This window comes from Oreochromis aureus, linkage group 13 (genome assembly GCF_013358895.1).
Source record: "Oreochromis aureus strain Israel breed Guangdong linkage group 13, ZZ_aureus, whole genome shotgun sequence".
NCBI lineage: Eukaryota > Metazoa > Chordata > Actinopteri > Cichliformes > Cichlidae > Oreochromis > Oreochromis aureus.
The window spans coordinates 19,037,253-19,062,804 of NC_052954.1; the positions used below are offsets into that span (position 1 = coordinate 19,037,253).

The following is a 25,552-nucleotide window of genomic DNA, read 5'->3' on the forward strand; positions in this document are numbered from 1 at the left end:
ACTTGAAGTCGCCAAATATCATTCACGTCCTGTGGTCTCCGGTTTCCACGTTGCTCCCAGCTTAAGCAAATCTGCAATCTCACTACATTACAATACACTAATTTCTTGTAGTTTATGATCTGTGTAACTGAAGAAAAACAAATTATGTATTCACTGAACTGTGGTGTTAGTGTTTGTGTATGATATCATTCAGTTTTAATAATTACGGCTTTTTGCTTTTCTTTGCTTTCCCCCCATGAGGTTCTTTGTTTTTCCACCAGAACTAACTTCACTTATTTATTTTTTTTAAATTATAGTGACTTCATAGCATAGTGGTTAACAGGCTTATCATACTTATAAAAGATCCCTGGTTTGAGACCAGGAAGAGACACAAACTGGTTCCAAGCTTGGATAAATGTGAGGTGTAAAATCTGTGCCAAATCAAACATGCAGTGACCCACTGGAAATAAGGGGGCAGAAAAAAAGGACCAGTATTATTTCTGTTGGACTTTTATTGTGAAGAGGACTGGAAAGGGTAGTTCAGTGTTTTGTTGCATGAAAATGTAACAATGTGGCAACAAAGTAAAGGTTGATTTTATTGTATTCGCTGCATTAGGTTGATTTCTGTCTCTACAAGAAGCCATGAAGTGTTTCCACACATATCACAAGAGGACGCGTGAGCATATATCGGTATATCACGGCCATATTAAGGGTGTCTGTACTTCAGGAGTTTGGTGGTTCGATCCCTGACTGCTCCAGTCTGCATGCCAACGTATCGTTGGGCAAAACCCCAAGTTGCTTTCTAGTGTGTTCATCTGAGTGTGAGGCATTTGGTATAAAGTGCTTGAGTAGAAAAGTGCTACGCAACAACCAGAGCAATATTTTGTCCCAAACTTGGTTAGCAACGACCGTATCCTTCAGGCTTGAGAAGCTTTGATGTCTACCTCAGCATTATGACACAATCAAATATAAAACTATACACTTTGAAGCATTTAAGTCTGTTTTCTTAGGCAAAAAAAGTTGGTTCATGTGGAGGAAATGAATAACTATTTAATCTCAACTTGACAAGGCAGGCCCAGGTCTGGTCGCACAGGTGAGGCTTCTATCTCAGCCTCGCTGTGTTTTGTCCCCTTCCGACAGGTGTGTTTTCTCTCTCAGGTTTGATTCTCCTTCGCCACGCTCCCCTCCTATCCTCTCACCCTCCTGCCAGCTTAGCTAGCCAGGACAGGCCTTATTCCACTCCAAAACCATGATTGCATTCTTGAGCTATTCCACCCCCTCCTTCAGAACAAGAGCCCTCCGCATCTCTCTCCCTTTCAAGTACAGGCTGCCGGGCGCATTTCCCCTTTGAAGATGTAATCTTGGAAATCACAGAGACATCTCCGGGATTATCTTAAATGTCTTCAGTATGTCAACAGCCTAGCCTCTGTTGCAGAGCAGCTCTGGCCGTTTAAAGGGTCGGCTGTGATGACAGCCAAGGAAAATGCCGCACCGCAGAGGTAATCACAGGGTCAGCTCGGTTGATTCCATTCGGGGCCAAATTCCCACTGCTAAAACTGGATGTTAACAGACACAATGAATTTGAATGTATTTCCCCATGCGGCAAAGCTGTGTTTACAGTGGAAGGTAATAGAAAGCAAGTGGCGCGCTCCGTAACAGATGGTGTCGGTAGGTGAGGTTCATTTATGTCACGGCATTTTCCGAAATGTTGTGACAATCCAAAGGGTGCAACATCTTAACTAGGCGTACACAATAAGACGAGAAGCTTCAATGAGTAGTCACAAGAGGGAAAGTTAGTGTACACCAAATTAAAGGCACATAAGTGGGCGCTCTTTGAAAGGGATCTCGACTTTGTAATCATATCAGATGTTATCAGGGGGGAGATTTTAGGAAGGGTAAGTGCTTGGAAACTAAATCAGAGAGAGGCCGCCTAGGGAACACGTTGTTATCATAATTACCTGCTGAGCAGTGACTGCAGAACCGGTGTTGATGTTGATGCCGAGCTGGCCTCTTCTCTCTCTCCACCAAAGTTGTCTTGTGTGGGCTGCTGCCTGCCTCGACATCTCTTTGTGCTCTGTTCTCTGTCTGTTTTCTTTCTTTCTTGTTTTCTCTCCTTGTTTTTTTTTCCAGCCAGTAACACCGACTGCAGGCCAGAAACTCAGATATTGTTTTGGTGAGATCGGGCGCGTAGATTGAGGACGGACTTGCGTCAGCGAGTGCGTGCGGGTGCTGGCAGGCTTTGGGGTCGCTCCCGGGAGCTGAGGCAAAACCGGAGACCTCATCCTCACTGTTTCAAACAACAGACGGCTACTGCCGGTGCGCAAGGCCTGCCTGCGTGGGGCTTTTCTCTCCCCCCTCCTCCTCTTTTATTACAAATGAACTGTTTGAATGAAATACAGCCCTGGCTCCGTTACTGTTGGCATTTAAACAGGAGGAAATAACAGATGATGATATCAGAGCGGGAGACGGTGAAAGCGTGGGACAGGCCACTCAAAAGAGGAGAAACACTTGACCTGTTTGTTTTGGGAAAATGGTATTCCTCTGCTAATTTCCTCCTGATAAGTATCTGACAGCTCGTAGTAAAGTGTTTTATCTTGGCTAGAGGAAAATGGCTTCTCTCGCTCATGGCGTCAATCGATTTTCAGAGCCTCTGCTCCTGCTTTAAATTGCAGTTGGTGGTTTTTTAAAGTTCTTCTATTTGCATAGAGGTAATCAATTACATATATTAGCCTGCTGCTTTTAGCTTAAGATGGACTTTCTCCTTCCTGCCTTCCTTCCTTCCTTGGATTCCTCCCATTTCTTTCTCCTTACCTCTCCAGACACTGCTGCAAATTCTCGCTCTTTCCTCTTCCAACTAACATAATTGACTGCTGTTTGCTGTGCTGGGGGCATTGATTTTTACTGCTCTGCCTCTCTCTCTGGTTTAACAGTTGATGAGTTGTGTTAAGACACCCAGGGACAGCCCTGGCTGTTTTAAGGAAGATGAGGTTTGCTTTTAAAGCTCTCCTGCTTTTTTTATTTAGCATATGTGTGCGTACTTGTGCACATGCTTCTGTATGAGCTGAACTGTACGAGCAGCCACTTGAGGCGAGGATTCCCCTCCAGGAAGCCAAAGTAAATGTGGTGGTGTTAAAGGCTTTTAAAAGGCAAACTTAGGCTTTGTCATCTTCAGAAACTGAATCACTTTTAAGAATAAAGAAAAGGTATTCGTGTCTCCGTAAACGACCACCCCGATCAACTGATACAGTTACCAGGATAGAAGCATTAACCGAGTGAAAACAGGAGACGGCTGACTCGAGCGGAGAGAGGACAGAGTTTAGATTCAAAGGTGACAAGAATTTGTAGTCGCTCACAGGCACCTACAACCTCCCTCACCCCAGCCCCTGACATCCCACACACACGCACACTCAGAAGTCATGGATACAGACACAAACCTCATTTAACGCGATTAGTCTCTTTGAGGATTTTACCGCAGCCTCTTATATCCTGGATGAAAGAGTTCACACTTCTGACAGGGAAAGGAAAAAAAAGCAGGAGTCTGCAGAAGCTACTCAGCTTTTCACTGCAATATTCACCGCGTTATTAAAGAACACATTGCTATGTGCTGTGTTGCTCTCAACACCATCTGTAGTGTGCTGCTCAAGTGGTAGCAATTTTCTCGCAGTCTTGTGTCTCTCGTGCAGTATTTCAAGTGAAATTCGATTGCAGATCTCCATGTTCTAGTGCATTGGGTTTCTTATAAACGTTTGCATTCTTCACTGATTGCTCCCTGGCAGTTTTCAATGCGCAGAAATGCACTGCCATCTCAGTGTTTAGCTCTCTCTTGCACTCTTTTGGATGTGAAGGCTAATGTCGTTTTCAGAATATGAGAGGAAAAAAAAGAGAAAAACCTGGTGTTGCTCTCTAAAGTAGAATCAGACCTAACATCTACTGCAATAAAACAAGCTTGCTGTTGTTTGTTTGCTTGTTTTTTATTCAACAAGCGAAGCGAAACACGTATTTCTTTCATGGCTGCCGAATTATGTCAGCTCGGAAAAAGCAAAAAAAGGCGACGCAGTGAATGAAATCAATGTGAAACCAGCTCAGTAATGATGTAGTTGCTGCATTTTTAAAACTAAATGTATGGCTAGCTTAACTCTCTCTTAAACCCATCACCTTTAAACACTGGTGCATGTTATAGCTGGGTAATAGCAACCTAATAGGCTTACCTGTCAGCACCGCGTGCTACGTAGACCCCCGTAAATCATATTTCTCGAACACCTGCTCGCCTCCCTGCGTATTTATGGCTTTCTTCTCTGCCCTGTCCTCTTCTTTTTTGGACTCTGTCCAAAATCAGCACACATCCCCCCCCCACCCCCTTCTCACATTATAGTCTTCAGTATGTTCCCTTCCCATCATGGAATAAATGAACAAGCAGGTGCCGTGATGTATGAGGTGCCTGACATCGCATCACATGGATTCTGTGCCTTTATTGATGGGAATAGTAAAGAGAGACAGGAAATATGGATGGTAGTGACCACTGCTTTTCCAACCATATGTCCGTTGTTTTGTCAATATTAGTATCAGCAATTTTAGGTGTTGTTTTTTTTACATGGTGTTATCTTTTATGCATTTCAGTCATTTATTCCTTTTATTATAGCTTCAGCTAACATCTGCTGCCAGGACAAAGAGTGCTGATTTTTGCTGATTGAAGCAAAACTACTGTTTTCAAACCTTTTGCAAAATATGGACACTAACAAAAGTGATCTAAGAGAAATCAATCAACCATAAACTTCTGGATCCCAGACTTTTAACAAGATTTTGTCTGTCCACGTTTTGACTCTAAACTGCGGTTTTTAGACTTATTCTACTTCTTGACCAGATTGCATGTGAAGAAACACTGGAGGAAGCAGGGGAATTGTGTATCTTCCTGGGGGACTATTATTGTCAGCTATTATAAACTTTATTGTAACAGGACCCCAAAATGATTTAGTCTGTTAGCTTTTTATACTAAGCAACATTTGCTGTTTTACACCAAACACAGACTACAGCTGAGGCTGGCGGGGATGTGATTAGTTTCTAAGTTATTTGGCCATAAATCAAAGTTTATGACAAAGTCAGTTTTGGAGGATTTGGACATCGGTGGTCAAAGGTAGGGGCTAGCGTAGTACTCCATTTCATCATCACAGCTTCTGTGGTGATGAAATTTGTACCAATCACACTGAAGTGCATCCCACATGTCCTAGAGACAGAAAGGAAAAGTTCTGATAGGCTAATCTCAAAACCCGTGTAAATGTGTGTGTTCTGGTGTGTGTGTTCTGGGCCTACGCTGGATTTGTATCGGCCTGTAAAGGGCGCAGTGAAGCAGTGAGGAGAGACTAAGAGAGGTGTATTAAGGCAGTGAATCTCGATGCTCTGTGTGTAATGGATTCAGAATGAGGGCTGACCAAGCAGCAGGCTGCTGATAACCTTTAGGAAGGACATTGTTCCTGTGCAGCAGGGGTGGGGGTGGTGGGGTCGCGTGGATGGGGGTGGTGGGGGGTTTACACAGGACTGCTGCTGCAGTATATACGCACGGTAGTGTGATTGGTGGTGCAGCTGTTTATTGGTTCATTGGCTCTCCGGCAGGGTTAGGAGGTAGAGTAAATGGGGCAGTATAGCAAACTCCCTCATGGCTTCCCGCATACATTTTTCAACTCCGGGGTGCATTTTTTTTGTTTTCTGTGATACATTTGTCCTCTGTCTGAACCAGGCTCTCACTGGCTTTCCATTAAAAGAAATTTAACAGCCTTCTTCTTCTGTCTCGCTTTCCCTTCAGATCGCCACTTAAGGAGAGGTCAGCGAGGGACCCTGTGTGAGGAATACATGACGGGCGGGGCGGGGGAGGGGGTGGCGACCACAGCGGCACTACCACCGAGGTCAAGGTTCACGCAGGTAAACGGATCTTTCTCTCATTCCGCATCTCATCGATTGTGCACATTGGTTGAATCAATCCTGGCTCCTGTTTTTTTCCCTGACTTGGAGCCCACTTGGCATGCAGAGAAAAAGTGAGGGAGTGATGTGGCTGGTTTGACTGGACGCTCCTGAGCTGGCAGCTAAGGAAGCAGTCTGCAGCTGCTGTTTATGAGGAGCTGTGCAGGCTTTGCTTTAAAATAAAATCCCCACCATGATGCTTGTGGCCAGTGTCAAAATGAGAAATCATTAAAAAAAACATGCTATGACTCAAGAACCTTTGATTTCCAAAAAAGAAAAAGAAAAAGTCTAGCTCGAAAGAGATTTGTAGTGACAAACAGTAATAGTAGGGCACACTGTACTTTAAAAGAGCTTACCGGGACCTTATTGTGGCTCCCATTCAAAGGTCTGGTGCACTTTTCATTGCCCTAAATCTGAAAATTTATCAGCCATTTAAAAAGTAGGTCTGTAGTGTCTGTAGTGCTCCAATATTACACTCTTTATTTGCCTCCCGTTTTCTTTTCCACCAGGGATTAAGAAAAATGACTTGGGGGGGGGGGGCTTTGGGAGTTGGGTGGGGGCAGTTTAGGAAGCAAATAAATAAATAAAGTGCAAGGTAATCTTCCTTAATGCTATGTGTGTGTGTGTGAATGCTGAGCAAAGGCTGTGCTTTGGGAGCATCTGCCCTGCACACAAACACTCGTGTGCACATATAGCCAGCCCGACACAAATACTGTACACACCCGACTAGCAGGGATCAGCCAAAGCGATTAGGACACGGACTTCAGAGTGCAGAAAGTGACAGGTTTAACACACACACACACACACGCCGACCATCGGCAGACTGACAAGTAATGCACAGCGAAAGAAAGAACAGAGCTTCCGAATGTGACAGCACATGACTGCAGACACATGAAAGTATAGGAAGACTAGTTTCACCGCTTCTCCCTGCGGCTGTCGTGCTGTATTCGTCTCAGCTCAAGCCCGTGGACTCATATCTGTTCTTCCTCTCTCCCTCCCTCACATTAACACATAGACTCGGCACAAACAGTTGATCAAACAACTGTGCAGTGGAGACAGAATTTGGCCAGACAGCCGGCCAGGATGAGTAACGTAGAGCCGCTTTGGCTTAATTTGTTTAGAAAGCCTATCATTGCTGCAAACACGTTACAGACTGTTGCTGTTTACTGAAGAGTATTTATCCCTGTAGCTTGTAACTGCACGCCTTTTTAACGTTAGCGCCGCACAGCGTGGCCACTGTTGAGGTCGAACAATGCGGCCGTTGTGAGGCGATGAAGCTGAGATTTAGGAGAGAGGAGCAGTGCGTTTTGTTCGCAGCGGTTAGGTGGACTCCTTCAGTGTGTGACCACACTAAAGGGGAAATTTTCTGCGTCACAGGGTTACAGCGTAGCTGCGGGGCCTGTGTACATGTGAAGAAGGAAAACAGAGCTTTTTGGAAAACAATGACATAAGCCCTTTTAGGTCTTCCAGGCCTCTCACCCGTTCTGTTGTGACAGATTTATGATCCCATTCTCGGCGTTCCTTTTTCATTCTTGTTTTATTTTTCCGCCATCCAGTATCCTACACCCTCCTCTTTTTTCTTGCTTTTTCTGTTTCGTCCCTTTCTTCCCATCTTCTTTTTTCTTTTGAGTGCGTATACTGTACATCGACTATATGTGAAGGGGTGAGAGAAAGGCAAGACGAAGACACAATGACAGACAGCGAGTCTAATCAAAACTATTATTCTCTAAGGAGTTTTACCTCCAGCTTAGGAGACAGTGATGATATTCAAAAGACAGGGGGTGTTTATTTTTATCCTTGCTGGTGAGTTTCATTGTGGTTAACATCTTACGCCCTGCTTTTCACACGCACAAGCTGGCCGTTTTTGGATTTTGTGCTGCAAGAGGCATTTCACAAACAAGCAGAGGTATGAAGTGGTGAGAGTGGGAGGATAAGAGAGAACATTGTCTTCTCTTCTCCAGCTTAGGGACAGAGCAGAACAGGTTGTGTGAGGATACTTGCTATCCTTAACAATGTCTAACACAGCCTCAGGGCCACCTCTTCCTCTCTGATGGAGCTGGGAGTTGTGCAGAGTAGGAGACGCACATTCCTGAGCGTCAGATGGCCTGCTGGTACACTGTAATTGCTTTAACTTTGTCATCTTTAGACCTAATCACCACAATAACTTGGATCAATGGTTTTAATGATTTTATTTAATGGATAAAGATGATATTTGTCTCGCTTTTCATATTTATGACTCTGGCCAACTGCTTTAAACATTCATTGTGGTTTACACAGAGAATTCCCGCTTCAGCTTTGACTTTCTAACTCTTTCTGTGTTACTACTACTCTCTTTGAGTTTTAGCTCTATATTTAGATAACAGGGTTTAGATAATCTGGCTCTTCCTGGAGTTATTCTCACCTGGTCTCACTTAAATGAAATGATCTGCAGAATCGGATTTTGGGACGGAAAATTTGGTAGGAATTTAAAAAATGCTTAGGAGATGATGAGCCACCATCTAAGGCAGTATTTGCCCTTTGGGGAAAGCATGTAAGAGGACCTATGGTGGCTCCCTAGCTAGGCAGATCCTCTTGGCACCTGCAAAAGAGGAAGACAAACAGACACAGAGGAGGAAGGGTGGGGCGCAAACAGGTATGCAGAGCAGGCAGGCATTTATACAGGTACGACCAGATAGGAAGTGCACGAAGTGTTGAACTTCTGAACTCCTTTCAAACAAAAAACAAACATAAGCTCGACACCTGCTTCTAAACACACAAACATTTTATTTTAGTTTAGTTTTGTCAGCCACACTCTTGGTTGAAGCGAAACAATACAGCTGTCGTTTCACTTTGCCTTTAAAACACCAGCATTCTGCTAACGTATCATTCTCAACAGTCACTGTGAAACAGGAAGCTCTCAGGGTGGGATTTCTGCTGTTTTGAAATTCTGTTGCTAGCGCATGTGGACGGCTGAGCTCACGCCATGACGAGGCCTCTGGTGTCAGTTCACAAGAATTGCTACTCCTTGCACAGGACTCAGTCAAACGTACAAGTGCAATTACTCACAGTAATTAGTCATTACCAAAACTGTGCTCAAGTTCAGCGTCATATTTGTTTTTTTTACTGGCACTTTTCCATTTTCAACTCACTTTATTGATCACAACCTACCTAATTATAGACATACAACTTACAAGCCTGAAACACTAACCACAAACACTGTTGAGTGCCAAGGTGTGTCAAACAAAGGGGTCAGTCGACAGAGAGCAGTAAATAGTAAAACTCATAAAAAACCCCAAAGAAAATAAATAGATTGCGAAAGAAATGTCTAAAATGAGCAATCATTAAAAGACGTCAATCTAAATGACCCCTGTCAAGAGTTAAGCGATCTAATAGCTGAGGGAACGAGAGATTTAAGTATCTATTTGTTCTGCACTGAGAGCAACTTCCTGAGCTCGGATCACAAAACATGATCAGGATGATTAATAATGTTTTTTGCCTTCTTTATCACCTGATTCCTCCTGTAGTGTCCGTCAAATTATAGTGAAACCTGCACACAGTAATCACCTAATGGGTTTTCACCACACTGTGCTCAAGGTCAAGGTCAAGGGTACATTGCCGTAGTAGTAGCCGCGTGAGCTACTACATTGCTGAAGTTCTCGTTTTCGTGAGATCGCTGTGCTGCCCCATTTCAGTAATTACAAACCCAAGAAGAAGGAAAAGCAGACCAAAGCTTTAAGAAGCACAAATTTGCTGCAGATATCTCCAAAAGCTGATGTAAATTGAAATGACATCACTCTGGCGGTGGGCCGCCATCTTTGTGTGCCTGTCGGTCCATTATGTTATCCATCACTGGGTCTCTCTGTCTGGTATTGTCAATTACCCAGAGGAAAACAACATTAGAGGCCTGAATGGGACACGGAGCTGTGGCAGGCCTGACATGGCTGTGTTATATGATTACACAACCTGTTGGCTGTCGCCTGTCAAGTGTCTCCTGACTCTGATGAATGGCTGTAATATGCCGCGCATCACAACACGCCACGCCACGCACTCATTAATGGCTTCTCATAATGGCCAGGACGTTCCTGCGATGCCGCAGAAGGGTTCACGACGAGAGAGAGAGAGAGAGAAGGTGAGAGCGAGGAATACTCCCAACGCTGTACCGACAAACAAAAGATACACGGTGTCCTCATTTTAAACGGCAAGACGCCAACATCGCAGTCACATGTAACTGCATAAATGAACGAATGCTGACAGAAATAAAGTAAGGGGGGGAAAAATAAACACACACGCACGCTGGGAGATGTAAGAATTATTATTTTTGAGTGTGACACATATGTTTCTCAATTAGATACATTCTAGTCAATCTGTGGCCTATTTGCATAGATTATCAGTAATGTGAGCAACGCGGCGTGCTCACCAGCATGTGGGAACGTCACAATAGAGACGCTCGAAGAAAGGAGATTGAATCTGTCGTCTGTTGGGTGCCATCTGAAGCTTAGCTGATTGCTCTTTCTTTCAGTGAATTAGGAGACACGCTACCCGAGATCCTCCAAACTACTCGACTCTCAGCTCTAACAAACAGATCTGATTCTCATAGAGACACTGCTTCGCTAGGTTTCAAATTAAAAGTGTGAAAAAATGCTCCAAATGAGCTTTGGAGTCTGTAGGGGGGAAGCTGCTGTGCAGCAGTGGCTGTATGGCAACAAAGTAAAGTAGTTTTTCATGCAGTGTATCAGCTGTGGAGAGGTTATCTAAAACATACAGCAGCCTAACCCTAAGCCACGTTTGGTGGGTTTGATCTGACTCTTAATTCTTACCGGGAAGCATCACACAGTGCAGGAGCCTCACTGAAAATTTGACAAGCCCCTCCTAAATATAGTGTGCTTTGGCTTTGTGTGGTCGTATGTTTTACATTGTCTCGCATTAAAGTCAGTATTTTTACAGAAGGAGACACAGATATAAAGAGAGTTTTGAGTATGGCATCACTAAGATGTGCAGGAGTTTTTAGGCTCAATGGCCCGGAGGGGACTGTTGAACATTGCTGCACCTGCAACTTGTGTGTGTGTGTGTGTGTGACAGAGAGGAAAAGACAGAGGGACAATCCGCCTTAATATTCCTATGTTTCTGTCATTGTTAGCGTATGTTTTCTTTCTCACAGCTTGAGTTTCTCAGTTTGAAATGCAACACCTGCAGATGTGTCTTGTAAACGGCAGCCGCCAGCTCCTCTCCCATTCAGAGGGGACTATTGAAACAAAGCAATTAAAGCAGCTCTCTCCACAGGGCGAAGACTCGGTCCATGGGTGTGCCTGCCTGTGTGCGAATGATTTTCCATTGTTTTAAAGCCAGAATCTTTAGATTGAACGGCAAAGAGCTCCACACTCCAGGAGAAGAGGACTCTAGGTGCCAGTCAAAACATTAGCAGCTCTGTCATATTCGTGTGTGTTTAAATATGGAAGTCAGAGGTCACTGACAACCTGTTGACACAGCGCAGATTTATGCAACGTGCACAACCGTGCAAACACGTATCCGCAGCCCAGGTTTCGACTCAGCGGTGGTTTCTTGTTGCTGCTGATCTCCGGGTCCTTGCAGCTCCAGATACCAGAGGCTGAGTTATTTCTCCGCTCCGCTCCCTGACCCTCCTAATTGAGAACGGCTGTTACTGAGAAAGAGCGAGCTAAAGAGACAGAGAAAGATTGAGAACAGATACTTGTGTGAAAGCACACACGACTCTTAAGAGCAAAAGAATGACCAAATGAAAGGAGCAAAGAGCTAAACCTGTGAGGGCCAAAGCTCATAGAGGGTGCTCCTCTTTCACCCCCCTTGATCATCTCCATCTCTTCCTCTTCTTGCCATAAACCAACAGGGAGCCAAGTGCAATGTCTCAAAAGTAGAAGGGGTCGTTACATGATGCCTGTAGGAAGGAGTAAAGGAGGGAAGCACCGTTCGGGGTGGAGGGAGAATCACATAAAGCAAAATCAAACCAGAGGGCTGGGGAAGAGGAGCGGTGAGAACAGTGACAGCTGCAAGCATGTTGTACTGGGTGATGGTCTGTCCGTCTGTCAGAGCAGATATTTCTGTCTGTTTAGTGCTGCCTTACTGGCTGCCAGAGACACTCCTCGTGTCATCGCTGGGTGCCTGCTGTCACTGGCTAAAAAGGAGAGAGGGAGTGGAGTGTGCGCGAGCGCGTGTGTGTGCGCACAAGGGTGTGTGTGTGTGTGTGTCAGCGAGAGTGACAGAGAGAGAAACTAGAGCAGCTGTCTTGAAAGCTCTTCCACTCTGTCAGTACATCTAGAATCTGCTTTCCCCTGATATCTCCTCACTGAGGCAGTGTTTTAGTCAGATGTTTGGTCAGAAGTCTCAGTTTTTCCCTGATAAAGGAACACTTTGGGGAAATCAGTATGTTGTGTCGCTTATCTGTTAAGATAATGAGATCATAAGCGCTGTAAAGCCTATATTTGCAACACACTGTTTAATGTTGTAATTTTAGTCAGTAAATATGTGTTACATGCATCTACATTGCCTGTATTTGTAGCAAAAACTGCTCTTATGTGGTTGTAGCTTTGGCATGCCGACTTGCCGATCATGGTTGAAGACCAGGCACAACCCCAAGTGGCAAAAGCACACCCCTACAGCAGCAGCCTCCCCAGCTAGGATGTTGTGCTCCACTACACCACAGGACTAACTTTACACTTACTAGCTGATAATCTGAGAGAGTATTCAAAAGCTTCAGCAAAATTTAGTATACTGTATTGCGTGTACAGTGCACATATAGAACTTTATATCTTCAGTGCTAAGTAAGCGTAAAGGAGCCGAAGGCGGTTATCTTCAGGTTCACCATGATACGAATATCTGATGATTGATGTTTTTTCTTCTAAAAATATCAAAAATGAGAGAATAGGAGTGCAGCTAGAGTACCGTGTCGATAAACAGTATCAGTAAACTGCCGTTAAAATGTGATACCCATCCTTGACTAAGCCCAGATTACCCTGGATGAGCCACACCTTTCAAAGCGGCTTCGCGGCGCTGGTGTGCTCATGCTTTGTTGAATGACAGGCTTTGTGAAGTGTCTCTCTTGGTCAGCCTGAACACTGCTGTATTGAAGTTTTGCAGACACGTAACCGCAAAGTGACGTGACATTTTGGACGTGGGACAAATACAGTCACAATGTAGAATAGAGCGAACAAGGCCCCATTCACACAGGCTTAGAGACTGATCTGCAACCATCTGGCAACCACCGGTTCACCGAATGGTTGTTGGAGGGAAAATTAAAGACCAAGCCACACAGGCAAATAAACATGGCACTTAATAGAACTGGCAGCCACCTGTTGCCAGAGAAAAGTGTTGGTTGCTTTGGTTGCTAGCATATTGCTACAGTTATACTTTGAATAGAAGTGATGGTCTTGTCTACAAACACTGTGCAGCTACTGTCCGAGCTGTAGTGAAACTATAGAAAGTCAGAACCAAACTGGAAAAGAAGACGATTCACCTTCAAAGCAAAATTTTGAAACACATAGACTCATCTTTTACTTTGAAGGTGAAAGTTTGTGCCACTTTTTCAGGCTTTACTTCCTGAGTAGTTAGCAAGAAGTTGCAGAGAAACATGAAAAAGTGCAAGCAACTGTGGCAATCTGCACCATCTGACAACCACCGCCAACCAGTTGGGGAATACATTTTTTCCCCCTACAAGCCAGTGGTTGAGTCACATCCAGTATGGTGTACAACTACAGTGTGTGGTGATATCACATGAGAAGTCATACATTTTTCAAAATAAAGCAATGTAGGATGTCACCATTGAAAAGGTTTGACACTTTTATTTTCTTGGACCGCCAAGAAATTTGAAGCCGTTTCCTGTGGAGGCAGTGAGAACAGAAGTTTTACTATCTTACAGTGTTAATAAGTAGAGACCGTGAATAATGACCCACATTTTGAAGAAGCAGAACTTTTAAGCATGCACACGCTGCTGGCTGATGGCAGAGGGTTAGTTTAATCTTAGAATAACTTGTAGAGGCTGTAATGAGAAGACATGGTAGTAGGCAGGCGAGTCTGTCAGCGTTGTGTAGGTGGCACAATTTACATGAAATATTAAATAAAAATAGCATACGGTTTTAAATTTCCTGGGTCAACAGAATGTGAGTGTGGGAGGCACAGTGAGACGGTGTGAAGCTGAAAATCGCTGTGCACAGAGCGTGCCCACCCGAAATACTTCCAAAAGTCAACCTAGATGGTCTGTTTAGTCTTTATTGAAATATTCAATGTTTGTCAGTTTATAAATGTGAAGGCTAAGACATCAAAAACCGCCGACGGCTGTTTAGTAAAAGGTTTGGCCTCTCACGCTGGATAATGGTAGTCATAACAGCTGCTATCATTTAACATGCTGAAGAGAAGTTAAAGGCACCAAGTGGAAGGATTTTCAGTGCGTGCATTTTCAGTACTTAAACAATCGGGCAATCTCCTTTGTTCATATAAATCATAGGTTTTTATGTTTTACTAATATGGTGTGTTTTTGACCATCGATTGTTTTGATTGAAGTCATCTGTTGTTGGAGTGTTGTCATCTGATTACAAACATGTGCTTTTCAACAATCAAGATGGCCCTGGAGTGAGGTAATGGAATATTTAAAACAAAGATGTAAGAGCATTAGCGAGGCTTTAGGCTGCACGGTGGCTCTGTGGTTATCCTAAAAGTCGAGAGTTTGCACCCACTGGAGTGAATGCATGCAACCTGAGCTGGATGTGGGCTGGGAAAATGGATAGATTTTGTAGCTAGTCTCTACAGTTTAGAGAGCGCTCTCAATGTTTGGACTTTCCTTGACCTTTCTCTGACTGTTTGATGGGTTATCTCAGCAAGACGGCAACACTCGTATGACTTAATGAATCAAGGAAATAGCGTCACCTAAGTCTCTCAGGCTAATTTCAGCAGCGGCGTGAGCTCCCACGTTGATGTTGCCTGTAATTTTGCGGCAGCCGAGACAACATTAGTGCAACTTTAGATCCCGTGCTGTCAGTGTCAGCCTCTTCTGGCTCCCCAGCTGCCTCCGCAGCCCTGTAACCGCACACTGCTGTTTATGTTCTTTAGGTTAACACGGTTATCTCTGTGCGCAACCGGAGCCGTCAACCTACACGGGCACTTTGGCACATGTGTGCGGTTGCGTGTGTGCAGCTGCAGGACCTGTCTCTCTCCAGAAAGAGCTGCAGGGACTTGCCAGTATTTTCATTCCCTCTAGAGGCATTTCCGCTCACCAACAAAGCCCTGCCTGAGTGATGAAACGAAGAGGAAGCAGCTTTTGTGAAGGGAGCAGCCAAATTCTGTCTGTGTGTGGGTGCGTGTGCGTGTGCACTGCTGACCCCGGCTAACAGTTCGCTACATGCAAATTTACTCTTCAGCTTGCAGTTCAGGTTGCTCCAGGCTCTTGTTTGCTCACAAGCCTACTGTACCACAAGAACAAGCCTACTCTGTATCCCATTCAAGAAAACAAAGTTGCCTCCTGTTTGCCTCTAATTGACTGGTATAATTCCTGGCTTGTTGGATTGGTTAGTGTTTTTTCACAGGGCTTGTTAGCACTGGCCTTTACTTCCTCTGTAGCTGTTGCCAAAAAGGAAATGTATGCTGTAGCTCAGGTCACAATTCTCCAGAGTGTCTGGCTCTGGGAAGGAATTGAATTGAGCCAATAATACAAAAAAACTTCTCATTGTAAAGTAGAAATGACATAAAAAAAAGAAAAGCAAATAACACTGATATAAATGATCATTTTGGGTTCTTTCTGTGTGCGAATATCACTTTTTCTCTGCTGAGTGGATAGCCTTTGTTTAGTCTGTGATTTCTAGAAATAACTCCTCGGTTTTGATAATAACTATGGTTGGTGGGAAAACATCATTATTGCTTTCTCACTTGAGGTCATGACACAGCTACTGAGTTGTTGTTTTTTTGGGGTTTTTTGTAATTTTCAAATGGGTGCAAAAGCAGCAAAACTGCTGGATCTGACAACCACAGAGATTGAGATTTTCTCTGGGGTTGTCTACAGAGTCAGCGTCCTGTGGGTTGACAGCCAGGGCCCTGTGACACACGCTCATGGCCATAAACAGGGATTTAGCCCTCTGGAGAAAATAACCTTGATAATTACTGGGTGCATATGGACCTGCCCACAGAGGGAGAGGGAGGGAGGAGGAGGAGGAGGAGGCGAGAGCTGACTGAGAAGGAGAGAGAAGGGAGAGAGCCACATCCGCTGGTGCATTCCTGCATGCTGTGTCATACTGGTGCTGAGTTTCCCCTCGGTTTGCACGGAGATTTCCACAAGGTGGAGAGTGCAAAGAGCTACTGACGCAGCGCTCGGGGCTGTGGATGCTGACATTTAAAGTTTAACAAAGCAAAAAGCACATGCATACACTCCCCACAGTAACAAAAAGATAACATAAAAAAATGGAGGCATGTGAGGGTGGGATACATGGAAAGAAGGGGGCATTTATAGCCTGGCAACCTAACTCATGAGTTGAACTCTGCTCTCCTTGCTTTCTGCTCTCATCACGTGACCTCTGTGGTATAGCTGAACTGGGCATCATTACAGCACAGCCAGAGCTGAATGTCTGTGGCTGGCTCACCGCCCCGTCTGCCTGCCTGTCATTCAGCTGGTTAAAGAAGCCTTGTTGAACAACTGCACCGTGCCTGGCTACTACAGGGCCATTCATTGCATGCAACAGCCAAGTCCTGTCACCAGTGTTAGCTAGCAACATACCAATTTACTACTAGAAACGACTCGGGCATTTTGCTCGGTAAGCACAGTTTCCCCCGAGCAACCTCCTAACCCATTTTTTTGAAGTTTGGATTTCAGAGAGCACTCCCCTCTAACAGAACAAGCCTCTTCAGACAAACGCGGTGTTCGCGTCTCAGAGATGTTTTCCGCCTCTGTTGAACGTACGCCATTCAGCGTATAGTGGGATACACTGATCCATTCCCCAAGGAATCACACAACAACAGCAAAACACAAAAAAAACAAACCAAAAAACAACAAAACAGATCCTTTGTGCCGCCTGTAACGCTGGATCTCTCAAACAGAAGAGCTGAAAATACACTTCATCACTCTGAGAGGGTTTTCGCTTCCCCCCCACCCCACATGCGTTTGGGCTAATCCTGTCACAGCTGACCTGTGTCTTGGTGAACTGTTCTCCGTCCTTTTCTCAGTCCCAGAGTGGCACACACAGAGAGGACATGCATGAGAGTCATAACTTCAACAGGCGCTCTTTCTCCCTTTCGTTACATCCTCCATTCCTGCTCTCATTCTTGACTCCTCCAGCTCTTGTCCCTCTCGTGTCCTTTTTGCCCCCTCCCCACCCTTAACCCTCACTCTGTCTGCATCCCTAACATCCTCCCGCTATGATTAGCAATAGTGTTTTTTTTTTCCCCAGCCAGTGTAATGTCTAGATCCTCCTGTGTCCTTGGAAAGCAGCCTAATAAGCTCAGACACACACTGATGTCTCTGTGCACCACAGGCCTATTCTCCAGCGTCAGCCAGCACACACTGAGGTAAACAAAGACTGCCACACACACGCACACAGACACACACACACACTATCCTAGTGTGCTAATAGACCAGCATACCAACCCACTGAGGACAGCGTTGACGCTAGCTTGCTAACGTTGACCTTCCGTGTGCCAATCACAACAAATCTGCTCTCCCGATTTGAATATGGGGAGGAAAACAGTGTAAATTGAAAGCAGAAATCCCCCTGGTGTGAGACAAGATGAGACTCTGAATAAATTATTCAGATGGCAGCCTCTTTCCTGTATGATTCTCGCCTTCTGCTACGTTTAATGGCATCTGTGAAGACGCCCATTCGAGATTAATCCAGATGTAAGACGTTTGTGCGCGTATGTTTGTGCGATCTTACATTTGTAAGAGCGCGCGCATGTGTGTGTGTGTTGCCCGCTCACCCCTCTTCTCATGCGTCCCGTTGTGTCGTGTGATGGGGAAACAAAGCCTCAACAGGGGAATTTATTTCTTCTCCAGAGAGGGCTGTAAATAAACAACTAGTGAATCAATGCCTCCATTTGTTTTTTCTCTGATAATTCTGCCTGTGGCGTCAGGCGGTGTGACAGTGTTTTGCAAGCCAGCGTAGCTCTCAGCAGCCATATTTCCTCTTGGTGAGAGTGAGAAAACATGCCACACCGGCCTCATGTTTCATTACCTAGGATCAGTAAATTACCGCACGCTTTTTTCTTTCTTTTTTTAATATCATTCACTGAAGCTCGTTTAGCACCATGATGGCGCCTTTGTATGAATGGGAAATAACACCAGCATTAGAGCTGCTCAGTCAATTAAAGACAGACAGGCATAGAAATTACTGTGTTCAGCTGAATGAAAAAAATAACCCACAGTAGGCCCTGTGGTGAATGCATTTCAATCAACGGTGACCTTCCCCAACAGAAGTACTTACAAATGTTTGGATATTAAATATTACGGCGCGCTTTGTAATGCACTCTTTGAATTCATGTTCATGTTATAATCAAAGTGTAAAGAACTTTGCAGGTTATGAAAAAAGAGCTTTGAATAGGTTAGTTCACTTAAATGACAGTAAAACATATTTACTCACTTACTCACTTAATGGAAGCTTTGATGACTCTCAGCATACACAGTCCAGTTCGATTCTCACCTTGATTTTTTTTTCTTTTCTATTGGGTATAAATAAAAAAAAACTAGACGGGGAAGGTAAAACAACAAAAAACCTGTTTTTCAGATATATTTCCATTTCATTCTTGACCTTAATCTGATCTTTAAACATTGCAGCTTTCACCAGACTCCAGTGCTTTACTGGGCTTTTAACAGCTTTACATGGCAGCTAGCATAAGCATCATAATAAAAAAATAACATCTATTTTTATTCTCAATGCTAGGCTAATGCAAGAACCCTTAGTGCTTTCCATAGGAATGAAGCAGGTAAGTAGTACCCAGGTGCTGCTAATCAAATGCACTTCATTATTAGATCATCAGCAAGTATGAGCACCTCTATTAAAGCACAAGATTTGGGAGTTTGCTGGTCTGGTGCATTCAGAAGCGTGTGCCACACACGTCCCGGCAAATTCACCCCAAAGCATTTTTAATTTTGCCAGCAGATGTTTTTAGTTTTAGTCGTCATTTAGGCTTCTAAATGATTGTTGTTTTAGTTTAGTTTTATCTGACTGCATATCACAAGATTATAGTAGACTAAATCTAAAGTTGATTCAGTTGACTAAACTATAAAGTGTAAAAATTAGTTGTGTTTTTAACGGTGAGAGTTGCTTTACACGGTTTACAAAGTGTCTTAATTTCCTTGACATCAAATGTAAAATGGGTCCATATGTCTACTTTTCTCTTCTCTTCCTCCCAACTGTTGACATTTTGTCACGCTTCCATGAGAAACATGGAGCATTCATTGATGAAAACAAGATGTCTTTACATTTCATCATCCTTTTTGTCTGCATGCATTCGTTTTTTATTTATTTATCGTCTTGTGCTTGTCAGAAAAGACAGGTCGTTGACAAAAACAATGACTGAAATTATTGGTCAATTAAATTAACACGGCCCCAAAGGTCAGGCCGTCCAGTGCTCAGAGAAACTGCAAGAAAGGAAAAACAAGAGCTATATCTTAGACTCTAGATGCCCCATTTACCGTTTTAAAGTTGCATGTGGACAAACACTAAGACTTCTGGAACAAAATCCTCTGGATAGATAAGATCAAAGTGGACAGAATGCAGAATTTGGCAAAAAGCAAATACAACATATTGCACGGTGGTGGAATGGTTATGATTTGGGTTTGTTTTATAAGCTCAGGACCTGGAGACCTTGCAGTCACTGTGTCGAGCATGAACTTCTCTTTTTCACCAAAGGTTTTCTAGAGTCAAATGTGAGGCCATTTGTCTGACGTAAACTGGGTCGGGCAACATTACAGTGATCCCAAGCACAGCAGAAAACGTAAACAGAATGGCTGAAAAAGAAACGAATTAAGGTTCTGCAACGGTCCAGTCAAACCCCAGACCTAAGAGCTGTACATAAAGAGATGATGTCATAAAAGCAACACGTTATTGTTGCTAAATGTTGTTCTACAAGTTAGTGAATCATGTAGGTGCACTCAGTTTTTCACAAGACTGTACATGCAGATGTACGTTTAAAAAAGGATTTGGTGCTAACAGCTCTGTCTATCTTGGGATCCAGGTATCTTAATATCTGGCCAACTAAGCCCAGCTCCTTTACTTTTAAACTGTTTGTTTTCCTTAAATGCACTTCTGCAATCTTCAATAACAATAATTAGCGCAGGTCCTAGAAAATATGAGGGGAGTTGCTTATATTAGCTACGGTTGGATGGCTAATGGGAAAGTGAATAATGGTGTAAACAGAGTGATCCTGGTTCTTCAGGAATAACGTTAACCTCCCAGTGTGCGAACCTTGATTAGAAGCAATCATTCAGCTAATGCTACTGTTGGTAATGCCAACACAACTGTACACAAGAGCCTCTAATGAACACTGGTTTACTGTGGTTTCTTTGTACTGAAGTACCCTTCTCTATATCCCATATCCAAGTGTGAAATTACAATATCAGATCATATTTAGTTAATTAAACCCATATGACTAATTTAATTTGACTCAAATGTGGGGAAAGTGAATAAATCATGGAGGCGTATTTAGCTTGCTAGCACTGGTGTTAACAGTAATTAAATGTGGGGCAATCTGTAGCCTGTGAAGATAGCTCAAGTCTTTTCTTTCTGCCTACTGTACAAGTACACATATGGAAGAAATGTAAGCCAGACGGGGCTTTTTCGGGGGGAGAAGTCTTGCAGAATATTAATGAAATGATGTGTGAGTTTCTAACATAGAAATAAGCGAGTCAAAGATGCAGTCTTGTAAAGTAGGCTAGTGCATTAATAGTCAGCGAGCGACTGTCCCATTAGGAGATCTGCACATCTTAGTTAGAGAAGAGCCAGAAGCAGAGAAGAAATATTCCTCTATGATTAGAGTCGGGAGAGTTCAAAGACAGCTGCTTTTTGCAGCTAGATGGGCACAAAGCACTCACAAGGAAGACAAGAAATCAACTTGTATTTGTCATTTAAGTATTTTATGCTTCATATTTGGCAGGGATTAGAGATGCATATTCTCTCCAGCTCTGTCAGTCCTTGTTATGCGCTTCCATTTTGTCAGATGCACAACAGGGTGCTTTATTGCATCTCGATAAATGTTGCCACCTAAGCCTTGTTTTCCTATCACTAAAAAGCACGTTGTGTTTTGTCACACTCCCTGATGTGCATGGCACTTTGTTTTTTGTTCATTTTAGACTCGCTCTGTGATTGATGAGGATTAAGAAACGGATTTTGCCTAACAGGAAACACAAGAACATCCTCATCCAAACTGGTAAGAATCTTGATTTATCAGCTGTGTATTCATCTGACTGGTTAGGCTTCAGCTCGTGTGGTGATACTGCAAATAAGATAATATGGCTGCCATTTGGATATTGCCCCGCGTTGTATCATACCAGGTGTTTTGTCCTAGAAAAGGATGCTCTCGTGATCGTGTTATGTGGTAACTGAAGCAGAAAGAAGACTTGGTGCTTTCAAGAACAATATGAAAACCTGAATATGTTGCGATTCGGGGCATCAAAAGAACACGCGAAGCTTTAACGTAAATCATCTGTGTGTTGTTTGATTGTCCTGCGATACCTAAATTGTTACATGCTGCATTCTGTTATCCCAACGCTTTCATATATTAGACCACATACGCGTCAGAACATCCTGAATTAATTGCCACCATGACTGGCCACCATTGTTCTGAATGAAAGCACATGTTTACGGGGATTAGTTGCGTGATAGTGGGTGATGGCATTTCCTCTTTGCATGGTAGACAGCTGGTGCTTGTCAGGTGAGGGGTGGAGGAGGAACGGGGGCAGTCAGTCAGTCAGTGAGACCAAACAAGTTGGGATGCCAAGTCTTTCTCGCTGGGTCTTTTCTCTGATGTGGTCATTTTAGATCAAGCCCATTTGAAGGATGTTTACAAGAGCACATTCCTGCATGCGTGCTATAGTGGAGCTCTACTTTTTTTGCTCGTTTTCAAGGCATCGTTATCCGTGTTGAACCAACGCTGGAGCTTCTGTGTGTGGCCATTGATTTGCCTGTATCAATCTCCAAGAGGAGTAAACTGCTCATCCCCATTTCCTCATCCTCCAATCCGATCTTTACTGTAAGGACAAAGCTGCATTTGATGCAAAAACATGCTTGAATACTCTGTTCATTTTTCCTTTGAACAGCATGGAAATTATGTATTCAGATAACCCTCGGACTGCATGAATATTAAGTGTTCATTTAAACCTTAGCCGAGATGAAACACCCCATCAGTCGTCATGTGACAGTGACCACTATGATGCATGAAGTAATTGGGTTGAATGAGGAGATGAGGAAACAGCGCACTAAAGGATGTCATGTTAAGGCGTCCATCGCATTTTAGGTAAAAAGAGGCCCAGTCCTTCTGGTTTTGTTTGGGAGGGCTGTGCAAAATGTCGACAGCGTAGTTTGTATACATGTGAAACGGCATCAAAGCGCTTGAAGGTGAATAATTTTTGGTGGCATCTGCACATTCTGCAATATGCTAATAAGCAAAGCTGCAAAAGCCAGATTGCCAGGAGAGAGAAGGGGCGATGGGGAGAGGAGGGGAAAAAAGAAAGAAGGGGAGAGCAGAGTGGAAAAGAGAGAAACAGACGGAGGCTGGTGTAAATTATGGATGCAACGTGCGATTTCCAAGAGGAAAAGAAAGGCAGAGAGAAACCTCAAGTCATGCATATCAGATTACGCATTTACCACATTTTCTTATCATGGTCCGTGAGCAAACTCGTGTGCAATCTGGCCTCTTTGTGCGTACGTGCACGCGCGTTTGTTTGAGACAGGAAGTATAAGAGTGAGCGAGAGAGCACTTACATATTCATCCATGTCAAGTTGCGTGGAGTTGTCTTGTGCTGTGAGGCATTCTTAAAAACTTGCTATGACGTGCACGTCTAAAGCCGGGTTGACTTACATTGCTATTGTGTAGCTTTGCTTCGTGTGTCCGTGGCAACACGGCTCCTTTTGGTACGCACGTGCCATTTCGTTAGTTTTGAGCGTGCATATTTACACAGTGGCAAATCTGCCCCACTGGGCATTTACATGACATTGTTTAACTGTGCCGAAAAGCTGAGCTGGCTGCTTTAATGCCCTCTTTAGCAGTTCTAAGTAAAGTTAAGTAAAAGTATGTTTACCCTGCCCCCCCGAACTACCACCACATCGCACCCTTATGTGCCAGCGCCTGTGTGTATGTGAATAATGAATCCATTCTTAAGTCATGTCCGTGACTGGGGTCTGCGCAGTGGTGTGGTTTCCCCCACAGAGGAGTTGGGAGGGGCTGGGTGGTAGGGGGTGTCTGGAAATAGCTCTGCCTGAGCTGGGAGCACCTTAGGTGGGCCTCTGTGCCAGCCTCACCTTCCTTTAACATGCGTGCACGACAAAAGTACAATTCTACTCGCAAACCTGGACTATATTACTCCCCTGTTTTTCAGTTAGACTTGAAAGGGACGCATGTCTGCATTCACATTCACTGAGCAGGAAAGAAAAGAGCTGCGATTTCTAAGAACTGAGCAGGAGACACGTTGCAGTTAAAGCGCAAAGTGTCTTAGTTAGAAAACAGAAACTACAAAGCCCGCTCTGGATCTTGCCTGCATGTAAATGTGTGTTAATGTGCAAAGTAGGTCATTTATTTGGAGCAGGGACAGCCATGGTGTGCCTCTCTTGAGCGATGTCAGAGCGGGGAATAAGTTCATAAGCAGACACATTGCTGGATTTGGTGAATTGTACAGGGGATTTACATATACCGATATTTTGTTTATATGTCGAGCCAAATCCCTGGGTGGGTGTTGAAGGTGAAAATGGCTGTGGTCAATCCAGAGACAGCATCAGTAACCACAAGCAGAGATAGCAGCCTAAAAATCAGACTAAATCAGATTACCAAACAAACAGCTAAGAGGATTAATTCTGATCTCTCTCTCTCTCTCTCTTTTTCCATCAGACGGACATTAAATCTGCAATCTATAAAATCCCTTCAAATGATTTTCTATTTTACTTTGTGGCCCTCATTTTCTGGTCACATGTTTGGAGCGAAGCTCTTTCTGCTCCCGGTGAACTCTGCCCTTTTGTTCTGCCTTGAGGCCTCTAGAAATGACTTTAGTAAACAGGGTATCAAAACCAGTCTTTAAAAATATCTTCACAGGGTACAAGAGCAGTCTGACCTCTGATCAGGTGATATACTGGCAAGCCCATACTGTTATAATAATGTGTTTTACCCAGCACGCTCGCTGTTAGGAGTAAAGCTGTGTTGAGAGATGCCTGTGGCCCTGTGGCTGTCAGTTAAACAAGCACAGTAACGTTCGCCGGAACAGGCGCAATTAATAGAAACCATAATATATAGAAGGGAATAATTACACCTTGTCGCTGGCTTTCACAGATCAAATATGTTCCTGCATTTCTTCAAATTAATCTCAGGAATGATTGTTGGCTTACAGGGAATCAGTGGCAGCACAGTATGTGTTCTCAGGGAGAAAATACTGTAGATTAATTTGGTTAATATTTCATAAAGCTTAGGAAGGCAAAGGGCATTTGAGGCTTTTCAGATTATTTATTCTCAGCCAATACTACACGCTACGGTTGAGCTGCTGTGCCACTGTGCTGCAACTGCCTTGCACAATGCCGAAGAAAGGCACTTGCCTTTAAAAGTGTTTGCCTGTGATAGCATTGTTTGTGAAATGGGAGCCGTTCACATGTGCAGCTGCGTTTCCTTTTCGCGGTGATCTGATTCAAAGGCTCTCGTTCACGTACGGCTTTGTATTGCTCTCCTGAGTGCTGATAACTGCTAAAAGATTCGTATTAATATCCTCTCTGGTGCTCTTTTATATTAGCTGATTCATTCCCTGCCCGGCTACTTCTGCTAAATACAGGGATACAACATAGCAACGTCGCTCTTGACAGCTTGACAAACTGACATTCCCACTCTCAGTGACTCCCGCTTCTGCCCTCTTGGTCTCTGTGATACAACTGTATATTGTAACCAACAAGACTGTAATCAGTGCAGACCTAATCTAATCATCGCTCCCGACAAGCAGCACTGGCTGCCGGGCTTCCACGAAACACATCTCGCATCAACAGGCAGGCTGCTTGGACGGCATCGTGTAGCTCGAGCAACCGCCGGATGAAATGTCAGGAGAAGCAGGATTATTCCCGAAAATGTCACTGACAGCATAATAGCTTAGCAGAAGAGTGTCTCATGCTATGTTTGTATCTCATGTCAGCAGGTGTGATGTGTAACTCGGTGTGTGTCATAAAAGCTACTGTACACAAACGAGAGCGTAAACAGAAAGCAGGATCTGTTGAGTGAAACTGGTGCGCGATCGGTGTGCACGCAAACTGTGGAGTTAGACGTTAAAGTGTGTGCTTTTAGATCTGCACAAACAAATGCACATCTTTAAAACCTCCTCATTATTGGCAGCGGGAAAGCTGCCCGGGCACCGGGACAACTCCTGTGTGCATCTGCGTGCGTGTCTGTCTGCAGCTTGTGTGTTTGTGGTATGCGCCTAATTCGGCGGCTCATTCCAAGATTTGGTTAACCGAGT

General features: G+C 44.0%; 1 protein-coding gene across 4 annotated transcripts in view; it reads left to right on the forward strand.

Moving 5' to 3' along the window:
• Positions 1–25,552, forward strand: part of zmiz1a (zinc finger, MIZ-type containing 1a) — a 109,338-nt gene that overhangs the window by 22,069 nt on the left and 61,717 nt on the right. For all 4 annotated transcript variants that reach the window (XM_039621703.1, XM_039621697.1, XM_039621702.1 and 1 more), the window contains exons 2-3: positions 5,777–5,892; positions 21,206–21,282. The gene's annotated coding sequence lies outside the window, so the exon portion shown is untranslated. The remainder of the gene's footprint in view (positions 1–5,776; positions 5,893–21,205; positions 21,283–25,552) is intronic.